Source organism: Equus caballus, unplaced genomic scaffold (genome assembly GCF_041296265.1).
Source record: "Equus caballus isolate H_3958 breed thoroughbred unplaced genomic scaffold, TB-T2T haplotype1-0000016, whole genome shotgun sequence".
NCBI classification, from domain to species: Eukaryota; Metazoa; Chordata; class Mammalia; order Perissodactyla; family Equidae; genus Equus; species Equus caballus.
This window is the reverse complement of record NW_027222391.1, coordinates 9357430-9369336: the sequence shown is the minus strand read 5'-3', so window position 1 is coordinate 9369336 and position 11907 is coordinate 9357430. Positions and strand designations below refer to the sequence as shown.

At 34.8% G+C, this 11907-nt stretch overlaps 1 pseudogene; it reads right to left on the bottom strand.

Annotated features, from left to right (window-relative positions):
• Positions 1-4020: 4020 nt before the first annotated feature.
• On the bottom strand, positions 4021-10540 carry LOC138922876 (olfactory receptor 5L1-like; annotated as a pseudogene).
• Between the last annotated feature and the right edge of the window lie 1367 nt (positions 10541-11907).

Sequence of the window (11907 nt, the reverse complement as noted above, 5' to 3'; positions counted from 1 at the left end):
GTAACAGTGATGCATTAGAGAGACAACAGTCCAGTTTTGTGGACTGTTTTATTTTATTATAGTGGATAAAAATAGTTAAAATTAAAAAATTACATTATTAGGATGTTTTAATATAATGTAATCAAATAAATCAAATATAATCATGTGAATGATGTTGGATTTGCAATATTTGAGTGGTATTTAATTTAGTGTGAGTAATCAGAGATTAAAAGATATTTCCTGATCACAGCTAACAGTAAGTGCATCTAATTTATCTCACCAATATGACTTTTACATGGAGAACAGAATTTTACATATGATTAAGTAGGAAAAATTAGAACAAAGAAAAAGAAAATTATTAAGCACAGACCAAGAATTGTGGAAAAAAGATTGTCAGATGATATAAACATATGTGTATAAAGAAAATACTGCAGAATTTACAATGAAATTAATAGTTTATAAATGAATTTAACATGTTTTCTGAATAGTCAATAAACAAAAATCAATTTATTTCTATATAAAAGAAGCAAACGTAAGTTGATATTAAAAATGCTAATCCAAAATTCATCCAGCATAAATGGACTTGATTTACAAAAAAGATGTCACCACAGAACTGTGGAGAAAAGATGGTCTTTTAATAAATAATGCTAAGTAAATTACATGTAAATTCACAAAAAAGAGAATATGACCTTTATATCATTTACATACACACAAAAAAATAAGTCCAGTTAGTTTGTAAACCTAAATATGAAATGAAGTACCATAAAGTGTTTTTTAAAAATTTTCATCTGTTTGCATATTGACTGGTTGATTGGTTGAAGTATACATTGGTTCTTTTTTTTTAAAGTAAGCTTTTTGGTGAGGAAGATTGGCCCTGAGCTAACATCTGTTGCCAATCTTCCTCTTTTTTTTCTCCCCAAAGCCCCAGTACATAGTTGTATAACCTAGTTGTAGGTCATTCTAGCTCTGCTATGTGGGATGCTGCCAAAGGATGGCTTGATGAGCAGCAAGTTGGTCCACATCCAGGATCCAAAACAGCAAACCCTGGGCCACCAAAGCAGAGCACATGAACTTAACCACTCAGCCACAGGGCTGACACCACACAATAAAGATTTTAAAGGGTAATGTATATCATCTTCATGATCTTGGTGGGTGAATTCTTTTAATGATGAGCCATAGTGTACAGATTAATAAATCAAACTGCATTAGAAGCGATCTTTATTTAAATGTCATTCATTTAAAGAAGTGAAATTTTTCAGCACAAAGAGTTTAACTATACATTTTATAAAGAAATGCTCCAAAAAAAAAAAAAACAGAAAAATCAGGAGAAAAATTGGCAAGAAACTTAAACAAGTACTTTACAAAAAAAGGATAATCCCAGTGGCCAGAAAATAGAAGAAAATAACTCATTAGTAACTAGCAAAATCCAAATGTGATCCATGACTTTAAAACAAATGAGATCATGATACACACATCAGAGTAATGACCATTTAAATAGACTAACCATAGACAGTACATGGAAGATGCAGAGGCGTGGGAGCTCTCATTCCATGCTGATATGTGAATTGGTACCCCAAGCAAGAAAGAGCCTGCCTTCATCTAGAGAATCTTACTCTTACATATGTATCCAGCAGAACTGCATGTACATGTGTGCCAGGGGACACTTCCAAAAATGCTCATCTTAGTACCATCCATAATAGTAAACCTTCATCAAATTAAAATGGAAAAAAAGGGGGATGGCCTGCTATATACTAAGCAGCCCAAAAGCTGCTTATTGTGGTAATTCTCCCCTGTTGAGATCCCCCTCCTCCAGGGGATGCTCTGCACCTTAAGATTGCTCTAGCCAGCCATGAATTCCCCATGGCTCAAAGCTGGCTTTTTTCTCTCCAGAAAGATGTTTCTGCCTCTTCAACCTCAGTCAGCATTGTCGCTTTCTGTGGGGCTTCTTTTTATCCAGTTTTCAGCTCTCTCTCAGGGGCAATTTTTCCAAGAGTAGTTGTAAATTTGTTGTATTGGTGGGAAGAGGTGAGCTCAAGTTCCACCTATAACAGCATCTTGACACTGTCCTGTCCATGTATTAGCATGATAATGGCTAATAGGAGAATGGTAAAATATTTTACAGTCTTTCAAAATACCAGTGTATCTTGCAGCAAAAATTTTGTGTTTTAAACGTTAAATGACATTATAAAATAATATACCCTTTATTATTTATTAAAGAAGATGGAGTTGAGATTGTGGGATATTATCTAGGATCTGGCAGAAAGACCAACTCTAACAACATAATTTTTATTAAAGAATTTAAATGTGATAATGGATATATTACATACCAATAGAGAAGGAAAATAATCTCAATAAATGGTGTTGTAAACATTAGTATATTGTTTGGGAAAGGGAGTTGGAAAATTACTTTGTGAGCATTCATTCATTCAGCAAAAATGTACAAAGTAAATTAAAAACAATCAATTTAATACATACTAAAATTCAAGTTAAACATTCATACAAATTTGAGATAACATATAGAATGGAGCAAGATTTATTTTCACCTCATTTTATTCTTTAAGTTGTCAAAGATTTAATGTAAGTACATAAAAAATGTGGACTACATATAAAAAAGCATGTCTAATACATAAAATTAAGTGGGATTACCAAATTATGAGATTTTTTAAATATTATCTTCAGAGGTCAATTTTTTTAAATATAAAATGTCTTGTACATTATTTTGAAAATCATTCACACCCAGTGGAAATGTGAATAAAATACTTGAATAGAAAAATCACAGAAAAGAATTTAAAATTATTGAACATTAAATGCTTCCATTTATTGAATTCCTCTTGGTTTTTTTTCTTTTTCTCCTCTGCCCATAATTTTTAGATTGACACAGAAATAATGTTATCATTTGGATAAAATTAGTATTAATATGTTTTGTGAAGTCTTATTAAATCCAAACATATACTTTTATAGAGATAATATTCCTGTACACACTTTTTCTTGCTGTTTTATGTACTTTGAATATATAATTTTATTTGACCAGAGACACAAAATATTGGAATAAAGTTTAATGTTATATCTAAATCTCTATGATTGAACAATTCATGCAAAGGAATTCAGGAATTTATGCCTCTGTCTCACTCCCTTCCCAATTTCTGAATGGTGCATGTGAATCAGGATTGAATGAAGAAGTGTAGTTTAGAAACATAGAGGAAGGGTGAAAAAGGTCATTTGATCAAGAGCAAAGAACATAAACAGAGTTTAGAAGTCCACTTATCAGTCACATTGAGCATTTGATCCATACTATTGTAAAAGAAGCATCGAGATAAGAAGTGAAAGAGAAAGTGAAAAAAGACATGGAGATCAGATTAACTGCCACTCATAACAATGGTTATTAAGTGATTGTAATGTATATACATATAACACCTACAAGAAAATATATGAGAGAGAGACAGAGTGACACAGAGAGAGACACAGAGACTTAGAGATAGAGGCTGAGACAGAGAAATAATTATATGCCAGGGATTATTCTATGATCTTTGCCTGTGACATGTGATTTAATTTTCTTAAGATTTCTGTGAAATAATTATTATTAATGTCTCCATTGTTCAGATACGATAGTATCTGAAGTTCCAAAAACACTGGACGTTGCAATGACAACGACAAAAATAATAAAGGAGGAAAGAAGTAAACAACTAACAGGATATATACACACACAGGAATCTAATTCTGTGCATAAAATGACAAAGTTGTGCTCTTCATTGTAAAATAACAGGAATTCAATTTTGTATTGAATCAGTTTCCGTGATGGATACTAAAATAAAATGTAATTTTCATCAGTTCATCATTAAGCTTGTCAAGGTTTTACAGCAAACTAAATGTGAGTGTCTTAATAGTCCATTACCCATAGCCATTTGAATCATTGTAGGTTGAATAAACTCAAAGAAGTAGGCTGCAAATTTTGAAATATGCTCAATCCTACCCTTGTAAATGAAAGAGGCATAAAGATGAGTGAATCAAAAGACTCACTCATAACTATCTGCCTCTTGACTCTTATCTCCACTCCAACACTGAAGGCCATTGACTTATCCCTCCACCAGCCTCCACTTTGTGACACTGAGTCCTGCTAAGAAAATGATATCTGAGAAAATATTTTGGAGCCCCTGCTTTTCTGAGAGCTGCCTTCATTCCTTGGGCTATGATCAGAGGATTCAGCAGGGGAATCACCACACTGTGGAATGCCATGGCCACTTTGTCAGTGTGCATCCTGTTGCCAGAACCGGGTTAGCAATAAATAAAAGGGATTTCTCTGGGGAAGACAATGATGGTTGTGAGGTGGGAGGCATGGTTTTTCACTTTCCCTCTATGGAGTGTGTCTTCAGGATGGCGATGAGAATAAATAAGTGGGAGGTGATGATGATCTTGATGGATATACTCTCATTGAAAGTGGCCACAATGTATAGCAGCAGTTTATTCATAGTGATATCAGATCAAGCAAGAGATAAGACAGACAGTAGATTGAAAAAAGGGCATTAACCACATTTTTTAATTTAATTATTTTACTGAGGTCATATTGGCTTATAACATTATGTAATTTCAGGCGTACAGTATTATATATTAGTTTCTGCACAGATTATGTCATGCTCACCACCAATACTCTAGTTTTTATACGTTGCCATACTTATGTGGCACCTTACCCATTTAACCCTCCCCCCACCCGTTTCCCTCTGGTAACCATTAATGTGTTCTCCTTATCCATGTGTGTGTTTATCTTCCAGATATGAGTGAAAACATATGGTGTTTGTCTTTCTCTGTCTGGCTAATTTTGCTTAACATGATACCCTCAAGGTCCATCCATGGTGTTGCAAATGGCACAATTTTTTCTCTTTTATGGCTGAGTACTACTCCTTTATATATATACACCACATCTATTTATCCATTCACCCGTTGATGGGCACTTGGGGTTGCTTCCACCTGTTGGCTATTGTGAATAATGCTGTGATGAACACAGAGATTCATAAATCTCTTTGAATTGTTGATTTCAAGTTCTTTGGATAAATACCCAGTAGTGGGATAGTGGGATTGTATGGTATTTCTATTTTTAATTTTTTGAGAAATCTCCATAATGTTTTCCATAGTAGCTGCACCAGTTTTCATTCCCACCAGTAATGTATGATGGCTCCTTTCCTCCACATCTTTTCCAACATTTGTTATTTGTTGTCTTGGTAATTACAGCCATTCTGACAGGTGTAAGGTGATACCTCATCATAGTTTTGATTTGAATTTCCCTAATGATTCGTGATGTTGAACATCTTTTCTGTTAGCCTAAGACACATCTTAACATGTGTCCATTGGCCATCTTTATATTTCCTTTGGAAAAATTACGATTCATATCCTCTGCCCATTTTTTGATCAGGTTGTTTGTTTTTGAGTTGTATCAGTTCTTTATATATTGTTTAAATTAACCCCTTGCCAGATATAGGATTTGCAAATATTTTCTCCCAGTTGGTGGGTTGTCTTTTCACTTTGCTCATGGGTTCCTTTGTTTTGCAGAAGCTATTTAGTCTGATGTAGTCTCATTTGTTTGCTTTTTCTTTTGTTTCCCTTGCCCAAGAAAACATAGTATTAAAAAAGATGCTATTAAGACTGATGTCAAAGAGCGTACTGCGTGTATCTGTTTCATGGTTTCAAGTCTTATATTCAAATATTTAACCCATATTGAGTTAATTTTTGTGTGTGGTATAAGATAATGGTCTATTTTCATTCTTTTGCATGTCGTTGTCTAGTTTTTCCAACACCATTTATTGAAGGGACTTTCCTTTCTCCATTGTATATTCTTGGCTCCTTTGTCAAAGATTAGCTGTCCATAGATGTGTGGTTTTATTTCTGGGCTTTAAATACTGTTGCAAGGATCTTTTTGTCTGTTTCTCTGCCACTACCATCCTGTTTTGAATAGTATAGGTTGTAGTATATTTCAAATTCAGAGATTCTGATACCTCCAACTTAGAGTGGGCACCCTTGTCTTGTTCCTGTTCTCAGAGGGATGGCTGTCAGTTTTTCACCATTAAGTTTGATGTTGTCTGAGGGTTTGTCATATATGGCCTTTATTATTTTGAGGTACTTTCCTTGCATACCCATTTTATTGAGAGGTTTTATCACAAATGGATGTTGGATCTTACCAAACGCTTTCTCTGCATGTATTGAGATGATCATTTGTTTTTTTTCCTTATTTCATGAATGTGGTGTATCACAATGACCAATTTGCAGATTTTGAACCATCCCTTTCTCCCTGGATTAAATCTCACTTGATCATAGTGTGTGATCTGTTTTAAGGTATTACTGTATTCAGTTTACCAGTATTTTGTTGAGGATGTTTGAATCTATGATCACCAGCAATACTGGGCTGTAACATTTTTTCTTTGTGCTGTGCTTCCTGGTTTTGGTATCAGGGTAATGTTAGCTTTGTAGAATAAGTTAGGAAGCATCATGTCTTCAATGTTTTGGAACAATTTGAGAAGGATAGATAAAAAACCCTTCTTTGAATGTTTGGTAGGATTCTCCAGAGAAGCCATCTGGTCCTGGACTTTTGCTTTTTGGGAGGTTTTTGAGTACTGATTCAATCACTTTACTTCTGATTGTTCTATTCATATTCTCTATTTCCTCTTGATTCAGTTTTACGAAATTGTATGTTTCTAATAACTTAATCATTGCTTCTAGGTTATCTAACTTTTTGGCGTATAGTTTTTCGCTGTATTCTCTTATAATCCTTTGTACTTCTGTGGTATCTGTTGTAATATCTCCTATTTCATTCTAATTTTATTTTTGTCCTATCCTTTTTTCTTAGTGAGTCTGGCTAAGAGTTTGCCAATTTTGTTTACCTTCATGAAGAATTAGCTCTTATTTTCGTTGATCCTTTCTGTTGTTTCTTTAGTCTCTATTTCATTTATTTCTGCTCTAATTTTTATTATTTTCCCCTGACTTTGGGCTTTTGTTTGTTCCTATTTTCCAGTTATTTTAGGTGTAGTTTAATGTTACTTATTTGAGATTTTTCTTGTTTGTTGAGGTAGATCTGTATGCTATAAATTTCTCTCTTAGTATTGCTTTTGTTGCATTCCCTTAGTTTATACGCCATGTTTTCATTTTCATTTGTCTCCAGGTATTTTTTATTCTCTCCTTTGACTTCTTTATTGAACCAATGGTTGTTTAGTAGTATGTTGTTTATTCTCCACATATTTGTGACTTTCCCAGATTTTTTCTTATAGTTCATTTCTAATTTCATACCATTGTGGTTGGAAAAAATACTTGATATAGATTCAATCTTCTTAAATATATTAAGGCTTGCCTTGTTTCCCAATATATAGTCTATCTTTGAGAATGTTCCATTTGCACTTGAGAAGAATGCATATTCTTTTACCTTTGGAGGGAATCTTATATATATATAGTCCATCTGGTCTAGTTTTCATTTAAGTCCAGTGTTTCCTTATTGACTTTCTGTTTGGATGATGTATCCATTGTCCTAAGTGGGTTGCTGAGTTTCCCTACTATTGTTGTGTTGCTATCAATTTCCCCTTTTGTTTCTGTTAATAGTTGCTTTATATACTTTGGTGCTCCCATGTTAGTTGCATATATATTAATGTGTTAGGCCCTCTTGGTGGAATGTTCCTCTTATTATTTTACATGACCACTCTGTCTCCCGTTATCTTTTTTATCTTGAAGTCTGTTTTGTCTGAGATAAGAATAGCTACACATGTTTTTTTTTGCCCACCATTTGCTTAGAATATCACCTCCCATTCCCTTAAGTCTGAGCCTATGTGTATCTTTAGAGCTGAGATGGGTTTCTTGGAGGCAGTATATTTTTGAGTCTTGTTTCTAATCCATCCAATGACTTTTGGTCTTTTGATTGGCAAATTCAATCTATTTACATTTAGAGTGACTTTTTGATAAGTGAGCACTTAATAATGCCATTTAATCTCTTATTTTCCACGTGTTCTATATTTCCAATGCTCCTTTCTCTTGTATTTCTAGCTGTTGTTTCATTTTGGTGGTTTTCTGTGATGGTTTTCTCTTATTTATGACTTTTTCCTCTGTTCAGTTTTTTATTTCATGGTTACCGTGTGTTTTATATGAAAGATCTTGTAGCTAAGATAGTCCATTTTCTGATAGCCTCTTGTCTCCATTAGCTTAAGCATTTTCCATCCGTCTCCCCTTTCCCTTCGAACTATTGTTTCTTTTGTATTGTGAGTGAGTGAATAAATTAAAGTTTTTATTGTTATTTTTGGTGCTCTCTTTTCTTTTATCTTGTAGTTATAATTTTTACTAACCTATTCTGATAGAGAGCTGCAATTTTCTGATTCTGTCTTTCTATTTATCTCCTCGCTCAAAGCTTTGTAAGTCTTTGCCTTTTTCTTTCAGGTAGGAGGTATCCCTTTGTCATTTCTTATGAGGCAAGTCTAGTGATGATGAACTCCTTCAGCTATTGTTCATCTGTGAATGCTGTTATTTCCCCATTGTATTGTAAGGGTAATTTTGTTGGATAGAGTATTTTTGGTTGTACTTTTTGTCTTTTCATTATTTTGAATATATCATCCCATTCTTTCCCAGCCTCTAAGGTTTCCTCTGTGGAATCAGGTGAAAGCCTGGTAGGGGTTCCCTTCTAGATTATTTTCTTTTGCCTTTCTGCCCTTAATATTTTTTCTTTGTCATTGACTTTTGACAGTTTTAGTATCTGACTTGGGGAAGGTCTTTTTGCATTGATGTAGTTAGGAGTTCTATTGACTTCATGTACTTGCATGTCCACTTTCTTCCCCAGGTTTGGGAAGTTCTCAGCTATTATTTCCTTGAACAAGCTCTCTGCTGCTTTCTGCCTCTTTTCTTCCTCTGGCATACCTATAATCCTATGTTAGCTTTCCTAATTGAGTCGGACATTTCTCAAAGAATTTCTTCTTGTTTTTAAGTCTTAGTTTCCTTTCCTATTCCACCTGAAGCATTTCTAGATTTCTATTTCTAGATCACTTATTCTGTGTTCCATAAGGTCGGCTCCTCCTTTTATGGTTTCTACATTATTACATTATTTTTTATGTCATTAATTGTGTTCTTCATATCCAGAATGTCTGCATAGTGTTTTTAAGGGCTTCAATCTCTTTGGTGAAGTATTCCTTATGTTTATTAATCCTGTTTATTAATTTTATTCCTGAGTACATTGAACTATCTTTCTGTGTTTGCTTGTAGCTCATTGAGTTTTGTAATGACAACTATTTTTAATTCTCTTTCATTTAGATTGCAGTCTTCTGTGACTCAGGATTGGTTTTTGGAAACTTTTCATTTTCCTTCAGTTCTGCAGTGCTGTTGTAATACTTCATGGTGTTTGATGAATTGATCCTCTGCTGGCACATGTGTGGTAGTATATGGTTGCAGATTCCACCTGCCACCGCTTGGGGAAAGCAAAGGCTATGTTTTCTGTTTACACCCCATCTGTTCCTACTTGTGCCAGTTGGCTGCTCTTCATTTGTTCAGGCTGGCCTCAGTCACTTGGTGGGTCACACTCATGTTCATTGGGCCACTGTGCTTGGCAGGTGGATGGGTTGCACTCATGTGGGTAGGCCTCTGCATTCGGTGGGTCATACTCACACAAGTAGGGTTCTTTGAGTAGACTAGGTGGTGAATATTTGCAGGGGCTGACCTGCTGCCACTTCATGGGGAGACTTTGCAAAGGCAGGGCCACTCTGGCTTGGGGGGCACTTCCAGAGGCCAGGTTAACACTCTGAAAGCATTTTCACATGGGCCAGGCTATCCCCATCTCCACTCACTGTCATGCCCACCACTGTGTGAGGATCCATGTCCTCAATGACTGCCACCAGGGAGGGAGGAGGTCCACTCCCTTAGTTCTACTGCTTCCCAGGGGTCCAGTATATCCACTTTCAGATGTATAACTGCATGGGTCTCTCAGGCAGCCTGCTGTGTTGTGGAAGGAATACTCTGTTGGTTAATGGATGTCTGTTTAGATGTAGCTTAGAGGGGAAAGACAAACAGGTCAACTCACTCTGCCACAATGCTGACATTTCTTCAGTTAATCACATTTGGTCTATAGCATGAGATCTCAAGAGCTAAACATAAGTCCATTAGAGAAAACACAGTCCCACAGAGGTAGCAACAATACATCAGCTCCACACAGAGATTCCATGGTGACCATGTACAGCAGTGAGCCACAAAATGGTCATAGGTCATCATAGCCAGCAGGAAAACCTCAGTTGCCACATACGTGCAAACCAAGAAGAATTGCACACAACATCCCAGGATAAATATGGCTTTGTCTTAATTTAATATATTGCCAAGCATCTTTGGCACGATGATCACAGAGTAACAAAAATTCAAAAGGACAAGTGGCTGAGGAAAAAGTACACAGTGCTGTGAAGTTGAGAGCTGACCCAAATCAGTGCAATCATGCCCAGAATGCCCAAAGCCATGACTGCCTAGAAGGCAAGAAACACCAAGAAGAGGAAGACCTCAAGTCTGGGGCATCTGCTAATCCAAAGAGAATGACTTCTGTCACAGCAATACAGTTCTCCTTTCCCATGTCTCTACCTTATTGGGTTTGCAGAAAATATTAATAATTATTCTTAATCTCAAATTAAGTTTTGTCTGTCTTCTAAAGAAGACATGAGAATAATTAGAAGAGTTAATTTTTTTCAGCAAGAAAATAGGACATTTTAATAAAGATTAGGAAAAGTTCAGAAATTGTAGCATACAAATGCCTAGAGTTCACAGTTTAATTCGCAGATCATATAAAAGCATTGACATCCATATAGCCTATATGATCCCTTAAACTACTCACATACAATTTAGAGTGCGGAACTGAGTCATTAGATAGACATCAAATATAATTTAATTAGGCGTATTGTTTTATGAATTTCAAATTCCTTTTTCTTGGCCATTTCTTTAATTAATACTGGAGATAGTGAGATCCCAGGAAATAATTTTTTAAAAAATACATAGTACTTTTCTCTCTTTTCCACTGAAACAATGAAAAGTATGCTTATTCAATCTTGTTAACCCACAGTGTTCATTTTTTATTAGTAAATTATAGATGGAGAAAGTGGCTTTTACACTCGGTATTGGTATTTTTTTCTATAAAATTAGCAGTGATTTTGTTAATTATGCAATTTAATGTCAGCTATTGTTCATGGAATTGATACTTAGACTCAAACTTCCTGTAGCCATGATGCTGAAGCCTTACAATCACCTATTTGAAAAATGAATTCACTGCTTTAAATCTATTTGATGAACTAATCAATGATGTGAATGTGAAATTATTAATACGAATGCTTCCTGCTGCACTGAAGCATTATTTATGATAGTAAAACTTAGAAATAAAGTGTTACACAGGAGGAAAATTGTCAAAGTTATGGTACATATATATTACGGAAAACTATGCAGCCATTAAAATGATGTATTTTTTTCACATTGTTTTTTAACATTATATAAATTTTAGGTATACATTATATTTTGACTTCTATATAGACTACTTTGTGTTCACCACCAAAATTCCCAGTTGACATCCATCACTGTACATACATGACCTTTTACCCCTTTCACCCTCCCCACACCCCTTTCCCCTCTGGTAACTGCCAATCTGTTCTCCGTATCTATGTGTTTGTTTCTCTTCCAAGTATGAGTTAAATCATATAGTTAATGATGTTTTTGAAGAACTTTTAATGACCTGCAAAATGACTATGATAAAATGGCAAGTTAAAAATTAGTAAGCCACATTGCACAGACAGAATATTACATATGTTTACAGAAGTTGAATTGTATATTTAATCCTCACAACATTCATGAAACATAAGTACTTTATTCAATAACTTTTTTAGAAAAAGTAATTTAGAAACTTGCTTGAATTCTCACAAACGTGTTATGAAGTAGAGTAAGAAGGGACTGTGTGAT